The 27,726-nt window shown below is 37.6% G+C and overlaps 1 protein-coding gene across 2 annotated transcripts in view; it reads right to left on the bottom strand.

Moving 5' to 3' along the window:
• Nucleotides 1–27,726, bottom strand: part of DACH2 (dachshund family transcription factor 2) — a 330,706-nt gene that overhangs the window by 109,717 nt on the left and 193,263 nt on the right. The gene's annotated exons all lie outside the window — the stretch shown is intronic.

Raw genomic sequence — 27,726 nt, 5'->3', positions numbered from 1 at the left:
TCTTTATACTCCCATTCAGTCCTTCCCCAGCCTGTATTATTTGTTGTTTGAGTTGTGGTAATACTAGGAGCCCCAGAATCTGAACGTATGAGGCAACTGAAATACATCGTATTAATTTCTCAACGTTTCTGAAAGCTAATAAAATTGAGGTTAAAATAAATGGTTTCAGCAGTAAGGGATTACAATAGACTGAAATGATGGAACAAAATGTACAGCAAATCACCCATTGACATAATCTTCAATTAAGGCTATTGCAGAGGCATTACTGAAGCTACTACTTACATTAACGTACAATAAAACTCTTTTCTATAACTGACTCAGGTCTGGCTAGCTGTGGCAAAGAGGGCTATTCTTCAACTGACTTATCTGAAGAGCTACAAAAACTGCATCCTTTCCATCCTACTGCATGAATCATTATCAGTAAAAGAATCTTTAACTTAGAGTACCTCGCTTTGAAAAACGTACTTGGACACTGCTGCAAAGTATACATCTATCCCTCTACTTTCACCTAAAAAAAAAAAACCCACCATCACTAGGAAAGCAGACATGCTGGATTACATACTTCAAAGCTTTCAGCTTTTTCTCCCCATTTACACTTCAAATCCTCTTCCTTTAGCTATCTTCTCCCAGCTGTTATCAATCACTAAACACCCAGAAAATAAACTGTGTAACACTTACGGTTAAACACACACAACCTTTACAATGTTAACAAAAAGAAAAATGCATTAGTCTAATCAGAGTCACAATGACCTGTTTTCAAAACTGCTAGCAATGATGTGGCCAGTGTAACCAGCTCTGCTAACAGTAGCCCACAATCTGCTGGTGACCTTGGCTGAAAGGCAGCAGCGTAGTGCAGAAATCTCCCAGCCACGATCTGGGTCAGCCCTTTATAATCTTGACTACAATTGCGTAACAAATTGTGATGGTATGTGCTCTGATACAACTGCATCGTGCATATGGCAAAACAACCAACTGCCATTAGTAATCTTCATTCTATAATTTAAGTTTTGTCAGGACACTGTGTACTCTCCCTTTGACCACTCTGCAAAACCCTACTAGACAACACGTTAACTTAGCCCTGAAATAAATCTTCAAGGAGACAGAAACTAGCGCACTTGATGCTCAAGCTGAAACAAAGGGAAATTCTGAAATTGTATTTTCAGCCTCAATGAAAATATAATTTAGTACCGCACAGTTTTTTGTATCATGGTTTTTAATCAAGATTAGGGCCGTATACTCAACATTGCATGCTGCAGCGCCCTGGGGAAGACCTGCTGCTAGCGGGATGTTGGAGATTCAAGTCCTGTAGTGTATTACAAGACCGGATTGCTCCTATCAGGACCAGACTTCCCTGAACACTGCTCCTCCTGTGCTCCCAACGCCAAGCTGTCTGTAGCATTTGAGATGATGAACACCAGGAAGGTTTCTCCACCTCTCTTCTGCATCCTGTTACGGCTACTGCTTAACTGTCTACTCAAATACCCTTTACACAGACACAAAGATTACTCCTCCATGAAGTTTCAGGAAATATTTCAACCAAAAGGAACTTTTACTGCACGGCCCGAAGACCACACTCCATGGTCTTTGGTACCGCCCTCACCCCCTGCCAGACTCCAGTCATCCATTACAGGGAAATGCAGAACGTATGCCAGGACACCTGACAACGGGGGACGGTCTCAGGCCTTGAGTAAACATCGTAACCTACAGATTAGCAAATATCTTCTTGGAGACATAAGAAACCAACACTCTGTTACCTTCTTGCACCGAGGTACCTAGGGTATCGTGAACATAAGTGAATCCTCCATGTTTAACTGAGGTCCAGTCATCAAAAATTTGATTTGGATTGTAAATACAAGGACCAAGTCAGTTCTCTGAGTATTTTAAGGTGACCCTTGGTATCTGCTAATCTTGTACTCTAGCTACAGCTATTTTTCAGTTCCCTAATTAGACTGTGCCCCTCCTTCATATTAGTTTGAAAGCTTTTCTGTCAAAACTGTGAACAAGTAAATTAACTAAAGGAGAACTATGAGTAATCAAATCTTGAGGTCTGTAATTAATTAAATGAAATGGTGAGTCAGTTAACTGAAGTATGGTCTTATATTAAAACAAAACATTTAATTAAATTAACAGTCAACACATTGCAATTAATAATATTCAAAAGAAAAAATGAAAACCAGTTTAGCCCTGCCATATTATTTCAGTTTAACAGTCAAGCATTGTGCAGCAGCTTGTTTGTTATTTGCATTCAAAGCTGCTATGGGTCAAGTATGATGTGCTAAAACAGGAATAATGGAACATCTGGTAGCATGAAATGTTAATGTGAGACACCATATTGCAAACAGTGAAAACAATTTTGAAACAACCAATAAATTAGGCTTTTGAATACTGAAAGGCTGTGCTTTCTTTCCTTTTTCTTCGACAAGAATATTTACAATAATAAACACATAACGTACTTTTAAGTTTTCAGAATGCCTGCAAGAATTTACTAATTATTTTGAACTCATTATTAGAAAGTGGAGGCTTCTCTGTAGCTGCAATGAATCATCCTTATTCAGTGATTATCAGAAGTAAAATCCAGCTACTAACCTGAATGACAGCTACACCAAAATCTTGATTAAGAATTTTAAAAAGACCAAAGTGTTAGAGCAATTTGGTGACATGTCCAACTACGTAACTCTTAGTATTGCAGGTTTCTTCCATTTGTGTAAACCGACTCAGCTAGAAACTATAGGAAAGTTTTAGCTCCAGTGCACAACTCCCAGTTCTGTTTGCAACGGCTGTTCGTAGATACCTTGGCTACCACTTCAGACAGGTCATCATAATCCGCCACTCTGAAACACTGGAGAGTCTGTAAGGAAAGAACTTAGTGAATAATTGGCCACTGCAGGCATAGGATGGGATTTCAGCGCAACCACAGCAGCACAAAGATTTATCATGGGCTAAGTTGTGCGAGTATTCACCCGAAGTCCTGGGAGGGCACTTTGGAGTCGAGACTGAAATCCATGCTATACCCATTTGACATTGCCAAGCTGAAATGTAGTTAATAACTGAGAAACGTACTACAATAGCTGGGTTTATTTCATCTGTTCTGATACCAGCAGCTAGTTTTTCTGACGTTACAAACACATTTTCAAAACGTGTATGTTTTTGTCTCTCCTTTTGCAACAGGAAAGCCTCACAAGCAACTGGGAATATTGGCTTTTACAGTAGGAAATTTGGAAGTAGTTATACAGAATATCCCATTAAATGTACAAAATAAAATTGAAAATGAAGACTAATTCCCTAAACGCTTTCAGTTAATGAAACTTCGGAGACTACTGAAGATTATTTTAGGCAAAACATTTCAGAAACAGTTACATTTTTGACTGGCCTATTTTCTAAACACCACCACTTAAAAATGCAAAGAAACTATTGTTACCTATATTATGGCAAAAGAACATTACTAAGGGATAAAAATTAAATATAAATACTATGCATATTTGTCCGGAATTGCCAGGAATTAATCTTTCACAGACAAGCTAAATTACCCTGCTTCTGCAACGAATCGTCATATAGCCTTTACCTGTGAGACCTTATTCTTTGCCTTTGTGCAGTCCCTGTATCTTCCCTACACAGCTTCCGGCTTCTGCAGTAGATAGATAGGGATAGACCTACAGATAGGTCTCTTCATCATACAACCCTGATTCAACCACAGGTCAATCGATTCTCTATCATCAACCAGACAGTTATGCTGGGGAAAAAAACAATATGTGATAATGTAATTTAAAGACTTTACCAAATGTTCAGGAAATGAGAGTTAGGGTTGCGCAAACGTTGCTCAGTTTTTGAGGACTTGATTTTAAAATCCTAAGAACTTCCTTTTAACACAGTTTGCTTGCTCAACTTACTTTAATTCTAAAATATGACTTCTCAGAAAAGTTCACATGGGGAGAAACAAGATTAAAAGTTTTGCATGCCAAAAGGCCCCTGTCATCACTTCACAGAATAAGGCAGTGACAGGCTGTCATTCTCCAATTTTACAGATATTTAGACAGCATCAAAAGTCTTGATACCTACCAATTTGGGGGTTCACCTTAAATACGGGGAGAATTTGCTTTCCAGTTGGGATCTCTTCTGCTTTCATCCCATCTCTGTCCCAATCTTACATCATTTTCTGAAAATTTTCATTCCACATCATTCTTTTTCCTCATAATATCAGTCACTGTCCCTATTCTTTAGCCATTTCACTCCAATTTCAACCTCCTTGTTTTGTAAAATCTAATCTTATCCTCCCCAATTCCCATCTGAGAGACAGGAACCATTTTTAACATGAACATCTTTCACTGAGTCTCTGTACCTGAGGTATTTCATAACTTTGACCCATGATGACTAAGAATCTGTTACGTTTCCTGTCTAAACCCTAAGGGACACAGTTTGAAATATAGAGAAACATTAATCCCTAATTTGTGCTCATGCGTAGCGATGTTCATAATTTTTAATGCCTAAATCTATGTTAAATTGAACACATGCTCAAACTGATATCAGCAATACCCAACTATATATTTTACAGACAGTTTCATATACAAAAAGGTTGCGCATACCTTATGACAATCAAAACTGCAGCATATATGATTGAAGAAAAATCAGAACTACAAAGAGCACTGAGAGGGTTACATTATTTTTTCCTTCATACTTACAGTTTGTCCCATGAGAATTGATTAATTTCATGACATTTTCTGCTCTTTTTTACAATCTATGCCATGAGAATGATACGTCAAGACTGTAATGCCTAATACTTTTATTCTGCGCTGTAGTGACCTTTACCTTCTGTATGTTTGATTGACTGACCATCCCACTTTTGATCTACGGGTTACAGAGGATGGAAGCATAAGCGAGACAGACTTATCAGCAACTGAATTATTGCTGAAAACATCACTTCATACAGGCAGTTCGTGTGCTCTTGCACGCATATTTAATGCAATTTTAATGGTGCTACTTAAAATTTTCAACATAAAATAAAACCCCTGAAACTAACTTCAAGTGACACACTTAGAAGTGTGTTTACATACATAACAAGAATGACAAATTCATGAATTAGGACTCAGACTTCAATACGGATGAGACAAGTTACACTAACGCTCATAATCATCCAAATTCTCAAACTATCAGCTTACGGTTTTAGTAGTGCTGTAATGGACTAAAGATTACAATTCTTTGAGATGAGGACTTCATAAAATAAAAACTGAAATAGAAATGTGTTAAAATACTCCTCTGAAAGCAACATACAAAAATAAATTCTATTTATAGGTGAAAACGTTAACTCCAAAGCACTAAATACTCAGGTGCCACAGGACAGGGTACAAAGGTGATATTATCTGCCCCAGGAAGGAAAGCGTATCTTTGACACACGCCTCAGCCTGCATCAAGAGAAATAAAGATGGTGGCACACGCCGGCATCCAGCCAGAGCAGTTATGCTGTCATTTAGGGAAGTATCCAGATGTGCAAGCTCTGATGTGCCTGAATCAAATTTAAAACAACTCGGACCGCCAAACGTTCTCGGAAGCTCACATAATACCAGAGCCCTGGGTGCACCAACAGTCAGTCATGGCCCCAGTCAAATCTTCTCAGGGGTTTCACAGGTCACTGTGTTTGCCTTTGATTTCAGGACTCAGTTACCCATATCAGAATACTTTGGGTTTCATCAGAGCCTAGAGCTATGTAACTAATACATTCCATCACATTCATCTTCAACACTCTGTAACTTCAACATCATCGTGGAAATCTGTTATGGTGCACATGCTTGCACCGGAAACTAGAATTAACAGGTACTAATTTTTTGTCCATGTTTATTCCTTTCCTATTAAATTGATTTCTATAGTTTTAAAGCACTTCGCCATTGGCTATAATGATGGGAAAATTATGCTAAAGTTTTTAAAGATCCTTTCAGTTAAGTACCAAAAACTCCGAAAGCTCATCTGCAGTTGGCACAAATCTCTGGAGTTTGTAAATTAATTGGGATGGAAGGTCTCCCAAGAATATAGATATCTTTGTGAGCAATTTTAAGCTACTTCCTACTTTTGATTGGAAAATACCATACGAGTGTCTTTTTGTATCTGATGGCACATCTCAGCTACGTCCCAGCTATCTCTAGTCACAATTTAAATTCCTGGAAACATCTGATTTTTTAAGTGAATGCTGAGTTCCATGAATTCACTGTACTACAGTATTTCAGATCAAACCTTGATATATCCTCAAGACCCTTTCTTGTCAGCACAGCTGTTAGAGACTGGATTTTTAAAGTGTTCCCACTGGCTGCCACTACAATTTGGCACTGCAATTGGATCAGTCTGACCAATGCAAAGTCCTTTTGAGAATCTGACTTATCTTATCAAACCCGCCTAGAAGCTAAAGTGTTACAAGGAAGAAATGTTCCTCTGATGATCTTTCCTCAAACAGTTTCACTGAGCTGTTTGTTCTACTGAAACCAAACAAGTATTAACATAAATTTCATATTATTACTCACCAGCTATGAACAGCAGCAGCAGCAGGCTACCTCTTGCATTTTTTGTTTTCAAATGAAAAGCAAAAGTACGATGATAACTAACTGCCTAGACACAGATACTAGGCTGTGCCTACAACGATCAGTTTCTTAGAGTAACTCAAAGGGAACATTGGCCTGAAGCAGTTAGTGGTGAGCTCCTTACACTGCCACTATGGTCAGCACTGGTGAGAAAGAGCAAAAACAATTTGCATTAAAGGCACTGTATTAAATACTCAAACTAGTTGAAGTTGCTAGACATAGCACTCAGCCGAGGACAAAATTCTGCCTTCCTCATAGCCACTGCAATCACCTAATCTTAGAGCAATACCTTTGAAATCAATTTATAATCACTGTGATTGTTTGTACACATTAGATTCTTCCTACCAAAATTATTGGAACTAGTCCATCAGCTGAGATGGCAGCTAGTGCCAGCTCAAATGGTAAAATTTAAGCCAGACTGCTTCACTTCTGCAACGTGGAAGAATCTTCTCCTAACGTGGCTTTTCTTCCACATGAGCAATTTTTCTAAGACCACCACCAAACAGAAACTGAACACTCTAATAGCTAATGCTACACATTTTTACATAAGGCTGAGAAATCTGTGGGCAGTTCCCAAAGCACACAAAAACATTATGCTTATTTGAAACACAATAACCTAAGCAATGAAAAGACGGAGCCCATGCACATTTCCGCAAATGGCATTCAATTAAGCCAGTCTCCAAAGACGCAAGTTCCAAAGCAGCATCACTTATGAACATAAATTCATGGAATATTCTTCTGAGACACATAATCACATTCCAATTCTGGCTGTCAAACGAAAGTGAAATATTAGAGTTTTCAGATCATTTGACTACTACAGTCAATTTACAGGAAAAAAATTTCTGGATGGTATTATGTTGAACTGGTAAGGCAATACTGTCTTCGCTAGTAACTCTACCTAAGAAGAAAATGAAATATTTTAGATGAGTTTATTTTAGTTTCAGCATGGTCCAGTGAGCAATCCAACTGTATTTGCAAAAGGACTAGCACTCCTGCAACTTTCTAGCCATTATTTCTATGAGACCAGAACGAGCAGTTCAAGCAGTGAATGCTGCCCAAACGCTTCCTAAGGTCAAAAGATGAGCTGCTGCTTTGCCACCTTCTGTAGGTAACGATGGATATGTGAATTTCAAATGCTACAGAGGTAAAAGAGGAAGAAGCACACAGGCTGGCTCTAACCATATTTAACAAAGCTATGCTTAGACCACTGTAACATATTCAGCAAACTTTTTAATTTTTCTCTTGCCAAATAAGATCTCCTACAAAAAATAATGTGTTTTGGTTAGGGTTCTGATTTTCTGACTCAGGGAAGGAGGAAATGAAAATTCTTCATCTTCACCAGAAAACTGCCTCACATGGCCTCCTGCAAGCAACAGAGGACACAATCACTTGTCAGTTCCTTGATAGGAACCAAGTACAGGAGAAAGGAGTGAGGTTCTTAAAAATAAGCCAGGAGCACAAGAAGGAGGAGGAGAGAAACAGATGAAGAAATGCAAAGAACGGTATTTTCCTCCGGGGCACAAATTAATGACTACTGATCACACAACCAAACAATGATGGAACATACTTACAGATGAGTGTGTACCTTAACTCTAGCATTTTTTATTTCTAATTGTTCTGATTTTCCCATTACTACTGTAATACAGATTTGCTGAAACTTATTCATGCACAATTACCTATAAAATAATGCAGAAGATAAATAATTTAGTCCAAATTGGCTAATACTTTCTTTGTTTACAAAGTTAGGCCAGAGCAGCTATTTCCATTTTATCCTATTTTGTTTAAATCTTAAAGGATGTGTCTCCCTACTCATTGGTCAAGCTGAATTAACTTGCAGCCTCCAAGCCAAATGCAGGTTCAAGAAGGACAGGCATACTCTAGTCACTGAACTGAAACACCCAATAATCTAAAATTATGCAAATATTCTCTTTGCCCTTGCAAATCTTTTCAGATAAACGCTAATGGTCTTTACTCATGAGTTTGCAATAATAAAGCAGTTTCATTTGCTTAAAAAACTACAGGGCCAAATGCTTTTAGCTTAACTGTTGTTCACCAGTTTCAATAATCAAAGTACATTCACATCTTAAAATGGATTTTCTGGTTTTGTTAACAGGTTTATCCTAAAAATAAAAATACATTTAACATAAATAATGTCCAAGATGCACTGAAAATTAATTTTGGCAATTGAGGAAAAGATCCCAGATGTCTATTAAAGTTGCTTTTCCACAGTCTGCATTACATAATAAGTCATTCCTTGCAAGCTTTCTCTTTAAAATCACTGTACTTTGCACTCCTTGGCCTTTTCTCAGTATTAAGATTGTAATCTTTCATATGATTTGCCATCTTTTTCAGGAAAGCAGAGTAGAATTTCTGAGCACTTACTTCATATGTGAACAGACTGAAATTGCCTTTATGGCCACAGCAGGCTGTAACACGTGCAGCATAATTTCAATTCATTGATGAGTAGAGTTAAGACTGATGCAGAACTGAATTTATAGAGAGCTCATTTTTATTTTTTCACGCCATCCTGTAGATTAACATCAACAACTGTAAAAATAACTATTTAGCTTGTATTTAGCTTGGGTTTTCCCTCTTCTTTGCAATCTTAATGAAGATACGCAACATTTGGAAATACATATTTGACAAAGACTAATACACGGTATTACTTTAACTGATGGAGATTTCTCATTTCAGGTGAGAGTTTATATAGCATATAAAGGGGAAAACCCTGCATTTTGGGAGGAAAAATGAATATCGATTTGAAAAAAATGTCCCCCTGCACAGATTCTGAAAAGCTTCAGCAATGAATACCTAAAATGAGTTCTGAAATGTGTTTTGCTGCTGCACATCTCAGGATTTGTGGTCACACCTGAGACCCTGCTGTAAGTTCAACCAAGAACATAACCGTTTCTTTTCAAAAGACCACAAAAATCATTCTCCGAGTTTCGGAAGTGCATTTTAAAAGCCAGTAGAGTACCTCAGAGAATACTTTCTTTGTTGGTAATACCATACCCTCTCCTACTTCAAAAGCATAGCACTACAAATAGTGCATTTCAAAGTCAGAAAGTTAAACCAGAACACAGGACACAATATACTGCAGGTATAATCCACAAAAAGTTCACACAATATGTAACACACTCGGGGGCTACTGTTTAATTCTGTTGGACTAAAATGAAATACTCTAACATTTAAAAAATTCGGCTAGAAAATTCTGTTAAGCATTATTTCTGAAAATATACCACAATGAAGTGTTGCAAACATCTTCAATTCATTTGGAAGGCCCAGGACCGGTGTCAATGACTGCAGTTACCTTTGCAGAGCTGAGAAATTTAAGCCTACTTTAAGGCATTTTCTCACATTGATACATTGAGTATTATAAATTGTTATAAAAATAGTTTGGCAATATTTGAAGTGTTTCCAGTAAGCATTAAACTTAGCCTTTAAGTTAATTTAAGTTAGATTTTAGTTAAATAATATGTTATGGATCTGTCAATTTAATAGTTTATTAAAAAGGCACATTTTGCTTCTCCTATAGATATTGCTTTTAAACAAACACTTTTGGCAATCATTTGTACATCCTTTAATTCAAATTTCCAACCCAGGCACACTGCATTGATGACAGCAGGTTTAATAGGATAGTCATTATGGATTAATTAACAATTGACCGTGATGCAAATCAGTTCACTATGTTAAATACAAATCTTCCTGTAATTTCATTCCTCTACATAGTTTTAAGAAGTGGCAAATATTTAAGATAGAACTACTCACTTACTTCACTTGCATGAGCAGTGACTCTGAGACAGCTAGGCTGCCCTTATCTGTAGAAATTTACAGATGACCAAGGAACATCTTCATAATTGCATTCAGGAAATAAAGGATGTAATATCCACAATCCCATCTATCCCAATTTCTTTCAAAAAGCCGCTAAGCTTCTCATACTTGAGAAGAAAATTAACCTTTTTGTTGATTAATCACTAGGCAGCTTTGACTGGTGAAGAGAAAATTGTATTACAAATGAACAGCTACCTGTTATCAAATTACAAGGCATTTTCATCAAAGGACCAAAAAACGTAGCACATTGACCAGTTAACATGTTTCCACTGACCTGGGGGGGGATTTTTCCAGTTAACAGCTTCTGAAGAATGCTTCCTTTTGATTCTTGTCTCTGACACAAAAATGATTGTCCCATTTAACCAGTGTTCTATCACATACATCAGAGAATCCTATTTACTCACACACTACTGGAACATTAAAACACAATAGTGTGATTGTCTCTGGAAGAAAATTTTAAAGATTGACTTTTTTTCTTTTCTCTAAAAAAGGGAGTGAGATCAAAAGCTAACTTTAATAGATGTTTGACTAAGGTCATACTCCTAGGAAATGGAACACTGAAGATGAAAGAGAACAAATAGATTTGGCTTTTGATCTCAGCCAAATGCATTTGGCATTGTTTAGCTTTTATAAAATACTTCAACTTTAGGCGATATCATGACTAAAATGAATCGGTTTAAGTCCTGAGGTTTTAATAGTTCAGTAATACTTTAACAGGTGCTGAAGTTCGGAAAAACTTCTCCTTTCTCAAGTATGTGGCTAGTTTATTCTTAATGGAATAAAGACAGGTTAAAGCTGGCTATTATTGCTAAGGCCAGGTAAGATTTAAGATTAGATTTTCCTAATCATAAACAAATTTCAGACTAGTTATCCACTGGTGATGTTAAATCAGGACCACTGGTATTGCCAGCAAGAATTTTAGGGGAGAGCGTAGGCTTTGGAGAAAAAATGAGGATTGAGAAAAGCTACTGGGATTATTCAGATCAAACAAAGCACTGAGTCCATATCTGACTGTTTCAGCAAATTGTTCCATCATTCTAATCCTCCTAAAATATTGCGAACCTCAAAATTTGGAAACTTAATAGTAGTAAGGGAGACATAGATTATAATTATCAAATTATTTCTTTTAAACTCTTCAGTAATAATGGTAACTGAAGAAAATTTGGTTAATTAAGAAAAAAGATGAGATGATAGAAATTAAAGCAATATGCTTAAATTATTACTAGTGTTAGGAAGTATTAATTACCTTTAGACATTAAAAATACTGTAAAAACATGTAAACCACTGAGTAGGCTATACAGTCAGAACTTAAAAAGGAGCTTCAGCAGCGCAGCCCGTTCAGATCTCTGATAAATAGCAGCGACAGCAGGGCCCTTCCCCCCGACCCCAGGCATCAGATTATCTTTTTAAAGTTTTGGTAAGTATTAATTTAAAGATAGCATCTTACAATGAAAACACTATAATCAGTGAGTTAAAAGTAAACTACTTAAAGATATATCGTAATTCTTTCCAAGTATCTATTCGGTTTGACATGTTTAAATTCAATTTAAGTAATTAGTTAGTACTGAATGTACCAATATACACACTAATCTAATAATAAGTATTCAATTTTAAGGTAAATACAAATCTTCACATGATCACATGAACAGATAGTTCTCATTTTCTCATTTAAGTAGAATATTCTTAATGAAGTTACTAGGAACTACAGAAGTGTGCAATGATTTATATTTCAAGTAATTTATAGTTTCTTTGTTTTTTAGATGCTATCATTACTGTAAACTGAGAGCTCTGTGTTCACAGAGTAATGTCTAATTTCTCTTAGCCTGCACTTCTTAATACGGAAAACTTATAATACATACAGCACAATCAATTTTCACAACAGTTCACAAAGCAAAGAGACATGATAAGAAAGCACAGGATTTGAGTGGAAGGAAGAGAGGATTGAAACGTAAAAGAAAAGAGCTGTTTTTTTCCAACTGCTCAGTATTAATAATTAGTAATAATACACCTATCCTCCAGCAGGCCTGATTCTGCAGACAAGTTTTTAATAGTATTAATTCATTTAAACAGACCCTTAGAAGTCAGTGAGAATATTTTCTGTATGGACTTCTTCGTAAAAGCAAGGATTGTAAACATCACTGCAAACTCCCGTTCTCCCATAGGGATGGTCCTAGCCAAGTTAACAATTAGGAACAGCCTGAATAAATCAAAGTGTGGTGGTTCACTAACCTGTGGAGGAGTCATTGTCTGTGGCTCCCGACACCTTCCCAAACAAAATGATGAGCACACTGCATCATCCTCCAGGAACACACAATCCACTGCATCTTCCCAAGACTGACAACGAGCCTTTTTCACATTGGGACGGTCTTTGAACTTAGCTTAGAGGATCTATTGCTTTGAACTCATGTTGCTGTGAGAGTCATTTTGCTAATACGTACAGGAAATATTTTTCTCATAACCAGTGCTATCCTGAGTGTGTTTACTACAAGAGAAATTCAAAACTCTTAAAACTGTCCTTGGTATTCAAGAATGGAATTGATTAAGAAGGCACATGACACAAAACTTTTCTCATTTCGAAGACTGCTTTTCTAAACAGCTGAGTTACCCAATAGCAAAAGCAAAGACCCTCTCTCCTCATCTACCTAGAACTCTGACTGGTAGGGATATCCTATAGCTAAAAATACATATCCGATTTATACTGTAATATACATTACAACGGACAATACTGTATCTGTGTTAGACAAGCATTTGGCTTTAGCAACTATACATAAATTATAAACAAAGGAATAACTTCCTGATATCAGTTTCAAATTATTATAGTATATTAATATAACACTGATAAAGAGCTGAGAAATTCTAGAAATAAAGTCATGTATTTATCATCATTAAAAGGGAGCTACGTGACCACAAACCCTAAAAGTAAGCTGGGGAAGGAAGAGATTTCCCATATACTTCTCCACTCATCACAATACCTTTCTCAAGGGCCACTTAAAGCAAAAAACAAAAAGGTACAAGAAGCCTCAGCAATTTGCTCTCCAGCATCTAGCCACACACTCAACCACATGGAGCAATAATTCATTCATTCACTCATTCATTCTTTAGGCTATTTATCTCTTAAAGGGGGAAAATATCACAGGCTTTTCTTCCTTTAAAAAAAGAACACGGCTCATCATTCCTTTATATATTATTTATTACTTTACCTACCATATTTCTGCTGCTGAGGCAATATGCATGATTTGCTGAACCCACCTGGAGACTGAAGATCTTCACAGACTAGGAAACCCAATAAACGTGGATCTGATTCTCACAAGTACAGAACACCTGCGCTCTGCAACATTTTAACTATGTAGTTCTCAAATATTACAAGTAAATTCCTCCTTGTATGTACCAAACTTAACTGCAAGACCTCGCCTCCCATCCTAAACAAACCTTTTCTTGTTTCTCAGCACTCCACTGATTTCTGTTTACAGTCATAAAAGGACTTACACCTTCAGCCATACTGGAACCTCGTCACTCGTATTCTACCAAACTTCAGCTATTCAGAGAAGTATCAAAATACGTCATTTTCAAAACACGGAGAATTTTGAAAACAGGTTGCAGATCGAAGACATAGAAACAAACTGGGTGTCAGCTTACATGTAAACATATGCATTACAGACATCTAAACCCGGGTGAGCCAGGTTGAGCTCCCACCCGGGTCTCTCTTTGCAGACCGCAGAGGGAAGTAGGGTGCAGAAGAACCGCAGATGAGAAACAGAAAATGTGGGACTGTGACTGCTGTGACTGCTCTCCTGCCTGCCCGGGATGGCACATGCCACAGCGCCCGTATTCCACCGCAGCGAGGAGCACAAGGACACGAGCAGGTAACTGTGAGGATGCCAACCCCATACCTGACAGTTCAGAATGATTTTCAGGGTCTGGGTAAACTGAAAGAGCAAACACAGAGACTTATGTGACCTACTGACCGTCGACATGAGCGCGAAGATAATCTAGAAGTTGACTCTAATTACATAAGTACCTAAGTACATTTGTGCATGGATACACATACGCTTTCATTCTCAACAGTTTCTGTTGGATCGAGTATTCCCCAACATGCAGTACATTCCCTATTTCTCTTCTCAGCTATATTTATTCGAGGGAAGTGAAAACTTTGCATTCTTCTTGCAACTAGGATTGTTTTCACTTAGACATTAGTCTAAGTCTAAGTAAAAAGAAACATTAGTGTCCCTAGACATTAAACCTACAGTACCTCAACAGAGAACTTCCTTTGTTTCAAGAGCAGGATCCTTGCTATTCTGACACTCTTTTCTTCAAGGATAAAACAAACACTTACAGCATTAATTACACAGCCATCCACACAACAGGCCTTGGTCTCATACTTCCACCATCTGGCAGTTAAAATCCACATCTTAATTTCTATACATTTCCAGGATAAGGTATAGGTTTAATTGCCGATTAAACTTTGAAATTTGTTGCTCCTGAAATTTCTGAAGTAAAAATCTGAGATTCAAAAAGGATTGTTTCTATATATGAAATATATATAATTTTTGTAACGAATGACACAAATATATTGGAATTAACCAATCAGTAGAATTTTATAGAAATATTTTGGATATTTAATAAATAAATTATCTGATCAGTCCTGTAAATGTTCTGCTGAAGAGCTTCAGGGTTTCAAAGTGCCCTGCTTTTAAAATTAATTAATTAATTAAATCTTCATAATATTCTGAGTCTGATTCTGTATACGAAAAGAAATGTATTAAAAAAGATGTATTTATTAACAAATATGAACGTCTATCAAATAAAATACACAAGAATATTAAGCAAAAATAAAGCAAAATAATGCTTTATGAATTTGGTCTTTAGAAGGAATAGAAAAGGATCAGCCCTATTTGTTTAAACATATCGTAAGATTGATTTATATTATGAATACTGACTATCAGTATATGTGCTTATATATCACATTTTACAAGAGGCACCACAGAATCACACCATCTGGTAAGGACACATCAGTAACTACACCTTTTAAAAAATAACAGCCAGAGACCAAAACGATCACAATGAGGATGTTTCATTTTCTTTTAAAATATGGAAATCTTTCAAAGAAAAAGAGAAGGTGCAGCACAACTAAATCCAACCGCCGTAAGCAGAGCCCGTTCCTCACAGGAAGCACTGGAGTCATCGGTATAACACCAACGGGAATCTCGTTGCCTATATACAGACGATGCAGTAATAAACCAGGGTCGACAGAGATGTACTGCGCTCGTCTCATTTGCATCAGGTAGCATAACAGACAAAAATACTTAATTAAAATAAAACATGGCAACTATCTCCGCGATTAAAATACCCCTTAGAACTGTTCTCTCTTCAAAAACCCAGAAACTAGTAAAACATACAGTGCTGTATTCTGTTCATTTATCGTTGGAAGAAATCCATAACACTGGAAACAGATACACTCTCACAAGCATTATACGTATGTCTAGATATAGATTGAATCCAATTTTCAGGATATTCCAGACTCAGCAGCACTCAGAACTGCAGTGATGAAATACAACTCTATGCAATGAATTTCACAGCTTTTCTTATGTGCTTAGCAATACTACTACAAACCACATCCTTAATCCTATTTTACGATGATGCAAGTGTGACAAAAGAATGCACGAACTTTTTGCCAGTTCTTCAGAGAGAGAATTTGGCTGGAAGCTGCAGAGCTTCCAAACACCAGGAATTAGGGTTATGCAAGACACCAGCGAGGAAGGTTGCTTTTTCATCCGAGATCTGTGAAACTCTTTTGGTCAAGCAGAGTAAGAAAGACATTGCACGCAAACCCAGTTGATACGTAATGTTTGTTCCCACAAGCAAAACTTTATAAGACTATAAGAATATAAAATGTAAGCATTTTAACATATGCCCATGGTGTTCTCCTTGTTTTCTGGTTCAACACATTTGTTTACTAAACACTAAAACCCATTGACTACAAATGAAGATGTTAAGCAATAAGGTGGATGCCCGACAGCACTACCAGAACCAAGTTCTCTCTTAAACGCCCAAAGCTGGAGAGTCCACTCCCTGGTGTCTTTCCATTACAATTTTCTTTGAATGCAACTGATGTAAATTAGTGCTTAATAGCCGCTCTTAACAAAAATCCAGCAAGCAATACAATCTTTTCCCAGGGTAAACCACAATGCCCATCATCACACCTGAACACCTTACAAAATGGGGTTACCACATTCTTCAATAAATATTAGTTTCTCTTTACCTTTCCCCAGACAGGAACCCAATAATTATTATGATGGCAAAGCTATGGGAAAGAACGGAGTCTTTCTCAGTATGCTACACTGCAAAAAATCTGAATATACATATAGCAGAAAGCAATGACAACTGGAGAAATGAAAAGAAACTGCAAGGTTGAAAGAACTAGGAGAACCAAGGGAGAATCAAATAATTTGAACAATAAAAGTAACTTTTAAAGTACAAATAAATGAAATATGTATTTCTTTTTAAAAGAAATACTGACCAATATTTTTGTATATAGTCGGAAAAGTATTGTAATATTGGCAGACTGGAACATCTGTTCAGATCCTTCTTCAACTCATATAATATTAATTCAGTACATATTGCACTGAACAAAAAAAATGCACAATCGACATTAAGATTTACTTACTATAAACCACTGTAAATCATTCTTAGGTATATTTAACTATATTTCAGGCACTCCACTGTGGACTCAAAAAGAGTGAACAAATTCTGATAGCTAAATGCAGGCCTCTAACTAGGGAAAAAAGGGTCCTGAGCAATTTGAACCATGGGTAAATGCAGACCTATTCCTATATGCATACTAACAAGAGCGGATTTTGTTCTGCCTATTACACCTGCAGTAGGTACCCAGATTAACCGAAGGGAGCATTGTTTTAATTAAATTAAATGTTTCTTTCTTGAAGAAAAATATCTGGTTTCTAGTTTTAAGTGCAGAAAACAAACTCTGTCCAGGAAATGAGTTATTTTTCCCTTCCTGAAAGAGCTCATAATAAAATGAGCATAACATCCCCAATAATGAGATGAAATGATATTGCAAGCCACAGTAGAAATAACAAATCTATTTTGAATAACTCCCACCAGAAATCTTGGAAACTGGACAACTCACTGTCGCTTCTTATTTTATTTAGTCAAAACAGAAAAATGAGAGGGAGATCTGTATGACTGGATTTCAATTGGCTTTACTCATAACTTCCAGTTGCACTCACTCACAGATGACTAATTGTTGTCTTCCGTTCTTGTCTTTCCTATTTGGCCAAACTGAACAGAAGGCAAAGATGTCTATTGTCCCTTGACACATTAGCATTCATTATGGTGAAAAGTAAATGAGAACTATTTCATCTTCAGAGCTCTATCCTAAGACACTAACATCTAATAACAATATTAAAGTCACATTACAGGTCTTTAATCTGTGGCAGTAATAATGCTGTCTAGTTTAATAAAAACACGCATTAAAATAAATATTTTGGCTACCCACTTTTAGGAGTTTGCAAACAATATTAATATCAACTTAAACTTCAGGACAGGAATTTTGGGAGAGCAGTACTACTGCAGCTGGAACAACTCCCTCCCTTTCTCCTCGATTGCCCAGACTCTCCTAGAGAGAAATGAAAGTTGCTCATCAAGATCTCTCATGTTATTGCACGTTAAAAAAAGACATGGATCTTCAAATTAGTAACTAACTAACTAATCATAATCAAAGCTTAGGAATTCTGCAAACCTTATCTGCAGCACAACCAGTAAATTACTCACTCCAGAGATACTTCTTACCAAATTTCTTTTAAATTCTACCGTAGGGACAGACACTAAGAGAGAGCTTTTTATGCAATTTAGCAAATCATAACATGATGATTTTTATCCATCCAGGAAAGGAATCTTTGCAGCAAGAGTCTTTTGCATAAGAGATTTCTGGCCAAAGCAGAGTGGCACCGATTATTTGCTACCAAATCATCTGGCACGATTAGAGCTACTCGGGATATACTGACATGTTTCATAATATATTTTACTGCTGAGTATATTTAGAAGTCCGTAAATAATGTTTATAGCTATAAGAGCTGCCCTTTTAACTGACTAAGGACTTTGAAAATTTATCATATCAAGTTCTTGCTGTATTAAATTTACCAAATTCTGCATTAGTTTCAAAGTTTTGGGATCTCCAACAGTCAAAAACTAGTACATTAATTTGCAACGCTGCAGGCATAGCATTAGCCAGTGAGATACAAAATAATTAATCCGTTTACCAAAATGAAGAAATAAAAAAATCATATTTATGCTGTTGGTTTCACATAAGGCAATCAGCATTTTCAGACTGTAAGGTAGTCCCTCTTTGTATTTGTTTTTGGCTGACTAGTGACATGCCCTCGCCAATAATGTGTTACTGCTTGCCTTTTTTTCCAGAAATTGCTGGACTGAAATCATTGAAAGACTTTTAAATAATACTCCAACATTCCCTTCAACAGCATGGGAAGCACTCGGGAAACGGAATTCTCCTAATTTTATATTATAAACTCCATGACTTCTATTTATCCTTTTTCCCCAGCTGCTCTAATAGTATGTAGTGCTTAGATATGGTGGCACGTGACAAGCCGGACAATATCAATTACAAGGGATGGCAGATGAGGTGAACCAGCACAAGGGCTTCCACTTGAAATTTCTGCTCTTTATCTTTCTTGGAGAGATCGCTCCTGTTGGCCTCGACTTCTACCTTTAATGAATGGGTCAGCAGCTAGAATCTGTATGAGCAAATGAATAAGATGCACATCTCATCCCTTAAAGCATATTGAAAATTTTTTGGAAATCGGATTCATGCATTGAGATAACCTAAGAACATGTTCCTGGTTTTTTACATATTACAATTTAGTCCTCAACCGACAGCATGAAGACCATCCAGCACCAACCATTCCTGAATGCAGGGAAAGTAATTCATATGCCAGGGGTGCTAATATAAGCAATTATTTAATATTAAAATATTATCTACAAAACACAAAAAACAGCAGTAAGGTAAACTTTTCTCCTCATATTTGCTTCAATCATCTTTTTGAGGAAACACAAAACTGGTGACAGAATGCTAAAAATGAAGTTTCAGGCGCACAACAACTTTCTGGAGCGCCAAAAGTTGCTCAGTCCTATCATTTTTTCTTAACGAGCATGCAATGAAATCGCAGAACTAAAGAATATATGTATACATTTGCGAGTAAAGGAAGGCATTATTTATGCTTAAGTACCTGCCTACATATCCAGACCTCTGTGTAGTCAGAACTGAGTGCAAGTGTTACTGTGGGTAAGATCTTATTTCTCTAGACTGCATTCCTGCTAACTTTCTATTAATTCTAAATTTTAATTATGGCCAATAGTACATGCTTCACATTAAAAAAAAAAATCCACAAAGCCATACAAAATTGTAGCAAAAGCTGATTAAAAGCCTTTGGAGGAAGAAGTTTTCCAGTGAAAAAATAGATTTTTGCCAGAGGCAAAAAATTTTGAGAAGTAATTTGGAAAAATTTTTGGAAAAAGAAGTGCCTTGTTTAATTCTGAGAATGTCCAAACTTTTTCTTCAAGTTTTTCTTTTGATTTTATTCTGTTTCATAACTTATAATATTAATGTATAACATCTATATGTTGCTTATATATGATGTCTATACTATATATCCTCATTTGCAATACAGACCATTCTAAATCTTCTTTTCACAGCTTCTGTCCCTCCTGGGACAGCAGACGGTGACTTCCTATCTCAGTGAGGCTGACACTCACATGGATGTTACTCTTCTGTTCATACAAACTGTCCCAATGGAAAAGAGGAGGGACAAAGCTGAATTTCACACACCCTCTGCTGCGCACTCCAATATTATCCTGAAGTTATCCTAAAGTATACAGAGCTCTCCTTTACACCTTGGGAAAAGGACCAAGGTGAGCCTTGAAAATCTCTCATTAGAGCTCTTTGTTTTGGGAAAAACATAAACAAAGTTTTCTGTGTCAAGAAAAAAGTTTCAGAAAATCTTCGCCAATTTTTCATAGATAGTTCATCATCTCTAGAAGTTATCAGATGATGAATTAGTGGAATGATCTAAAAAATGTTCAGCAAAACAATTCACCTTCCTTGCTCAACCCATGTCTAGCTTGCTCAAGCTTCTGTTTCCTCAGTTAGGCCATTAAGTGATATAAATGATATTTAGCAGGTGGAGATTCAATCTTTCATTCTCACTCTTTCATGATGGAAAAAGATGGAATTTTCTTCCAATTATGAAAAGGCAAGAATAATGATACCCTAAAGTTTGTGAAAAAGTACAACAAAAATATATATCAACGGTTACAGTCTGGACAATGAAATACAACAATATGATGAAGAACATCCTCAATCAGCACATAATTTATTGATTGCCCTTTCTCAAATGAAGGGCCATCAGCTAGTTTAAAAGTAAAATTACATACTAAAATAACAGCAGAGAGAGGTAAAAATTATGAGGGTCATGCAAGGGGAAAAAGATGTATTTTCAGCAAAGATTTTTAAATGAGATGGAGAGTCAATGAGGCAGAGAAACACAGGAAAGACCTTCCATGCTAGAAAGAATTGCAGAAAAGACGACTCTTTTAGCAGTAGCTGTGAAGTGCTGAGAAGCAGTATGGGAAAGAGAACAGAAAAAAGCAGAGTAGACAGTCTTGAAATAAACTGCTGTAATCCTGCATTTTAGAATGTGTATTAATTACATTAGCATAATGCAAGTTGTCTGAAAGGCCAGACAAACTGGGTAGAAGAAAATAAATGACTTACTAAAAATGTGCTAAGTGCCAAACTCAAAGCAAGTTACGTGACTGTAAACATGAGCTTAAACTGTATATAAATCATGAATTGCCTCACCTATATCTCTCCTGAATATACAGGTTTTAAATCCTCCTTCTCATGACAAATCCCAAGCACCTCTTCCACTGCTTGTAGCTGCGCTCCGCATCAGCTTTTTCTTGATGGGCATTACTGACAGGGGTTCTCTTGCCATGTCAGTGACCTTCGCTTTCCTCCTCACTGTGAACATCTGCTACCAGCTCACTCAGTTCAGGGGGGAGCGAGGGAAAAAGGCAACAGGTGAGGTGACGGAAAAAAACCAAACATTTTCCATGGAGCTAAAGTTCAATGAATTTGAAGCAAAAGGCGGAAAGTTTAAGGTAAACCGGAAAAAACGGTTGATTTTTTACAGTGCAGGTAAATAACGACTGGAACAATTTGCCAGGGGATGGGATGAGTTCTCCCTCACTTGAAATCTTTGAGCTGCGATTGCATGTGCTGCTAAAAGAGGCTGTTCTGGTTTAGCTAGAAGTTAGTGCAGGAATTGCTTGGTGAAATTTTATAACCCAGATAATACAAGAGGCCCACAGAGATTATCATTATGGTCCCTCTGTCACCTTACTGTTTACTCATGCAGGCAATCCAGGGCAAGACACGCTCCACAGGCTGCTGCTCGCCCCGTGAATTTACCCTTTTCAGTGTAAAATTCCTCGTGGAAGAGTTAGAATCCTTGAAAATGGTAAACTGTCTGGAGTACGGCATAACATCATTTCTGTGTACCATGGATGTAAACAGATTGTTTGCGCACAATAATTATGTGCCCAGATGGTTAACTTGTTTTTTAAATATGCTGATGGAATTTAAACTTTTTAAGAAAAATTATCACAACAGTCTATTGGTTTCAGTTGTGTACGCCTGCTCCAAATGTAGCTGTCCTTTGGAAACGTACATTCATACCAGGCAAGAAAAGTTTGTTAAACCCTGTGTCCCTGATGGCTGTGGTTTTTCACGTTTATCAGTGACGATTAACAAGTTTAACCATGCACCATATGGAAATCAAGTTGTGTCCATGAGTTTATTTTAATGCACCTTGAGACGGAGTACAATACTGCGGGCAACTAACTATTTGAGCAGTTTTTATTTAAGAGTATTTTCTACGCAGGCATACTTTTTGTCTTTCTGTTTCACAACTCAGCTATCTATGCAGGGGATGCAAATAATGGCACACAGTCTCACGAATCTGCGGGGCTGATCATGCCGGCGTCGAGCTGAGCTCCACACCGCGGTAGCAGTGGCCAAGGAGGAGCTGCCTGGGGTCTGCAGAGGCCACCCTGGGAGCTCCCAGGCTGAGGGCCCTTTGTGGGACCGCAGGGCTCTCCTGCGCTGCCCAGCCGGCGAGGGTGCCCAAGGCTGCTGGCCTGCGAGAACGTGCTGCCTTCCCGAGCGCAGAGAGCAAAGCTTTCTGCTCTCCCGTGGATTGCTCAACGGGCGGCACCAGCTGCTGACTCTCAGTATACTGCCTAAGCAAGTCAGGACTATGCGGAACAGGATTCTTATTCTTAAAACACAGCACAAACATAATAAACGTCTTTGTCCCCTCATACATACCTAAGGGGACTTACACTCCTGCACTGACCCCCTTGATTAGTAAGTTGGTAAAGCGGAGAACTCACAGTACCAAAGGACTATCAACTGCAGCAGCCTCGTTGGTGTCAGTTTATTTTAATCCATCAGACTGTAAATTAAAGCATTTCTGAAACGGACACATAACTCATTTAGCCATCTCTGCGTGACAGGCAGTGCACAGAGCTCAGAAGAGCCCCCTCACTCAACTCTCCGTCGTAATATACACAGGCCAAAACTCTGCATCTCTCCAGCAAGACATAACCCTTCATATGCATACCTCATACAGCTCAACTGAAATATTAAATACTAAAAACATTTACTAAATCTGCCAGAGTACATACTCTTGCAGAGTATTGTATTAATTAGTACACAACCTTTCATAAAGATAACCTTGTGGATATGTGTGAAGAATAGGCAATGAGAATACCAAACCTTATTTTTTCCAAGTATCTCTTCAATGTTTTTCCCCCTGAAATGTCAAATGCAATTAAATAAAAAACACAAATTACTCACTGGCTAGATCACATATAAATCTAAGCCTTTATTTGGGTATTGGAACACCTCAGCCCAAGCTACATTTCAGAGCAAGTTCCCCAACCTTAGTAATTTAGGGCTGATTTTAATTCAGCTTAAGCTGCTGTACCAGAACTACTCTAAGTCTGCCTTGGCTCTGCTATGGCTCTAATGAGCATGGTCACACCGACTGCAGTGGAAGCACAGAGGACTGAATTAGCAAGGATGAGCAGATGAGCCGCTGATGAGGTGTGCTAATTCATTCCTAGGTCTATCCAGTTTGCATCAGCAATGATTGGGCTTCAAGCCTTGACCTAAAGAATTTTAAGCATCACTTAACCCAAACTAAAGATTTTGTATGTAGACAAAATACAGATTAGGGACAACTCCCATACCAGCAGCAAAACCAATCCTTTACAGTCAGTCAGTTATTTTACTGAAGATTTTTTTTTTTTAACATCAACAAAAAATCCGTCCAAATTCGGAACTGTTGGATAAATTTAAACTTAGTAAATGTGATTATTGCAAAATAAATAAACAAACAGAGTGTGATTGGATAGCACAGTTTAAGCATTAGATGACTTACGGTTTTAAAAGTGTATTTATGACAAAAGAAGTATCACAGAGTGAAATAGGTGCACCTCCCTCAATAGTTTTAGGATGGGCGTTTCCCTCTGTTTCCCACACAGGCCACCTTCAGTTTATCTGAGCTGGATCCTTCATGAATGTTGCCGGATATTTACTTCGCATTAGATTGGAAAAGCTTGAATGAAAGAAGGCAAGGTATTCGCCAGGAAAAGAGAAGCGTGCAGTGCAGTGGTGTGTGGCCCAGTGCTGTGCCACAGCTGGGGCTAAGCCAGTGAGCAAGAGTTTCCTAAAACCAAACTGCACGCTCGTCTCAAGAAAACAGTCCCTGCCAAGGGCTTAATGAGCCAGACTAAAAATCAGAACCGAAAACAGGCAAAGCTTCCACCTGAAGAACTTAAGAAAATATTTTAAACAAGGAAGGAGGACATTTATTTAGAAAAAAAAAAAAAGGCTTGGCTTTATTAACCAGCACTAGCAAAAAACACAGAGTACCCTACTATATCTCAGGCATGACAAAAATATATTTTTGTTCTAAACATTCACCTCTCTCCTCACTAACCCAAGAAAATTCCAATCTTTTGAAGAACATTTAGGAACGAATAAAGTATCCGTAACTGAATTACCATTAGAATCATTGTCTTCATCTTTGTCACCCACTTCAACACCTTTCTAATGGTGCAAGCACACAACACTACAGACTTTTGCTTTGTATTTTCTTACTCAGCCCTTTGAAACTCACCCTTCCGCTACATAGAAAAATTAAAAATAAAATACAATGAGAACCTCAGTTGTATTTGCCTGCGTCTGCTGCCTGATGGAACACCGCCCAGCAGGCATTTTATTGCTGAGAAATCCACTGACAGCCCAGAAGAAACTTATTTAAGGACACCGATGTTGTAAAAAAATGTTTCAGGGGATAGCAGAAAATCAGCACCACTTACCCCTTTTTCATAACCAATGGGCTAGAACAATACCATACATTTCTTATTTTATCATATAAATACTAATACTTCAAGTAAGTCCTTTTATTTCACGCATTTAGGTTAAATCATGATTATAGGGCACCTACTTCTCCTTGTTATAACACCCCTAAATCAAGTGCTAAGAACATATAATGCAAGCCAACCAAGGAGTCTGTCTAATAGATAATGAGAAATGAAACTGAAAAACTGGCAGTGCTTAAATATAGCCTGAGTTATTCAGTGATCGACTGACATGATTGTTCAAGAGCAAATCTAAACAATTATCAGAAGATATTATCCAGGGATCAAACAGGAAAACAGTTAATAAAACATATTTTTTTATAAATACACATATATAGGAATGTATGCCTATATCTAGGCATGTGTATCTATGTATACGTATGAATGTATACAATTTGATTTTTTTGTTTTAAGCCCAAGAAAATAGAAAAGAAGAAAAATGAATTTCAATATAGCTGCGGTCCAAAGAGCCACACTGATTTTATGATCACGGTATGGTAGCTCAGATCAAGAGTTCCAAAATTCGTATTTTATTTGCGCAACAGAGAAAATAATACAACTGAATCCCAGCCACACTAGCTCACTCAGAAGTTGAAACAACAGACCTGTTTGTAACCTGCATCCTATCTCCCCAGTGCAGTTATGAGACAGAACGCACTGCAATAGTCACCTCCGTTTCCGAAAGGCGCACCTGCTTGTTAGAACTAGGCGCAGCAATTAGCCATGCTTCTTTCTATCTAAAGTGTAACTCCAGTCTGTTTAACGATATACATGATTGCTGCAGTTTCAAGATTTCATGTTACATCTTTAATTGTGGGCATTTAGCAGACTGCCTCTTATCATTAAGATACTGCTGACTTTTATTGTCGATGTGGCCACAGGACAAGGCTAATAATTACTAGCACCAGAAGCAGCTTGTGGTTTTGTATTACATTGAGGTAAATTACACTGGAATTAGAGTGGATTACTTTTATCAAATGGGGAATAAGCTGTTAATTAACTCCCCGCTGTAGCAATCTTTTTCTGAGCTTGCAACTGTTATTAGCTCTAGATTAAACTGTTGAATTAATTTCCCACTTACTTACTATTTCAAGAGTTTTTAATTTACCTGGCAGCAGTTTTAATGGGAAATCGTATTAGTGAGCATAAATTGTTTTTGGGAAGGGTAAACAGTTTGTGATAATGTTTATTAAGTCGTTTTGTTTGAGCAAAAATATAATTGCAGTTTTAATTAGTGCATGGTTGTTGGAGCATTACGTTTGAGATTACATTACGGCATTCTGAGAAAACAATTGCCCAGGTAATCCCAGCATTTATAACTGAGAGCAAATAGAAAAGCTGTGTCAACACTGCTTTGACCTGTGTGTGTGTATATGTGCACGCATGCCCATGCTTTTACGCCCACGCACACACGCACACGCATGTTGAGGAAGGGAAAAGGACAGCATGTTCAGGAAAGAACAAATACGCCGCTTCCTTTTCGCTGTTATGTGAAGGTATAGGGAGCGCTGCACTGTGCGCGTTCGTCCGTGCCTGTGTGCACACATGCGTTTGTGTATAAATGCATGAGGCAAAGATGTCAATAAAGCAGTATAAGTTTGTGTACTCGAAGTGGGACAAATCTCTGACTTTTCAGTTGTAAAATGTAAAAAGTTCAAATCTTTTAACAGGGCAAAACTTGCCGTGAGGTATTTTCTAGTCCTTTAAGCGCACTGTTGGGCTAATGGTAAGATGAAGAGATGGCTTTAAGTCATTAGAACAAAAAAAAAAGATCAAAGGAAGGGAAAACAATTCATCCACTATAATAAATTGCTATAGATCATTTACTTTTTTACTTAGTGGTTCAATTTATTGCTGCTCATTTACAGTAGCTTGCTGCTTTCAGACGTTCACAGAATCTTGGATGAGTTTCTTCAAAGATAACTCTTCTCTACTTTGGGTAGCAATATATACAAACTATTTTCATTCCGAAGTCTATTCACTGACTAAGATGAACAAAATTCCAGCAACCTCATATGCTGTAATACATTCCACTCAGCATCAGCTCCAACCCCGAAAGATGTGGTCTTGCACCCGATCTGCTTGACCTGCGCCCATGTCCCAGGCAGCAAGGGGCATCACAAGCAGGAGGAAGTACCTGCCTGGAGGAAACCTCCCACCCTGCAGGCCCCCAGTAAGGGCAACAGGACCGCAGTCATACACCCCGACTGGAGAGTAGAGACTGATTTTAAAAGCTAGAGCTAGAGCTCGTCCTTTAGAGTTGCAGTTACGCCAACTGCTAAGTTACCACCTAGACGCCTGTCAGACACACTGTCAGCTTCCATGGGAGGTTGCCATCTCCTCACGTGTCAGCTGGACTGTTCCTGCAAATGCTCTCTAACCCAGCTCAAAAATAGAAACTGGATTAGAAAAACATAATAGGTTAAACTATTAAACTAACCAGACTGAAAAGGGTTAGGAAAGGGTGGCACAAGCAGCTCAGCCTGGAGATACGGTCAGCCTGGGGACAATTACCCTCTCCAGAGGAGAGTAACGAGCAACTGCAAGCATTAAAGTAAAGTAAAATAAAATAAAATAAAATAAAATAAAATAAAATAAAATAAAATGAAAGCATTAACATCTAACGACCATACCTAGAAGACAGGCTGCAGTCAAGCCCATAGGCATCCAAGTCTGTGAGTCTTTCACAGTGCTTTCTAGCATGTGACAGAAGCTGCTGTTGCTTCTGAACTTTCTAAAATAGAGCAATATCTAGGCAACGAAATGCAGGCTGTTAAATTTAAGTTTGGGCAAAAATTCCAGGAGTTGATTT

This window comes from Struthio camelus, chromosome 11 (assembly GCF_040807025.1).
Source record: "Struthio camelus isolate bStrCam1 chromosome 11, bStrCam1.hap1, whole genome shotgun sequence".
Classification (NCBI taxonomy): Eukaryota; Metazoa; Chordata; class Aves; order Struthioniformes; family Struthionidae; genus Struthio; species Struthio camelus.
This window is presented reverse-complemented; position numbering and strand designations above follow the sequence as displayed.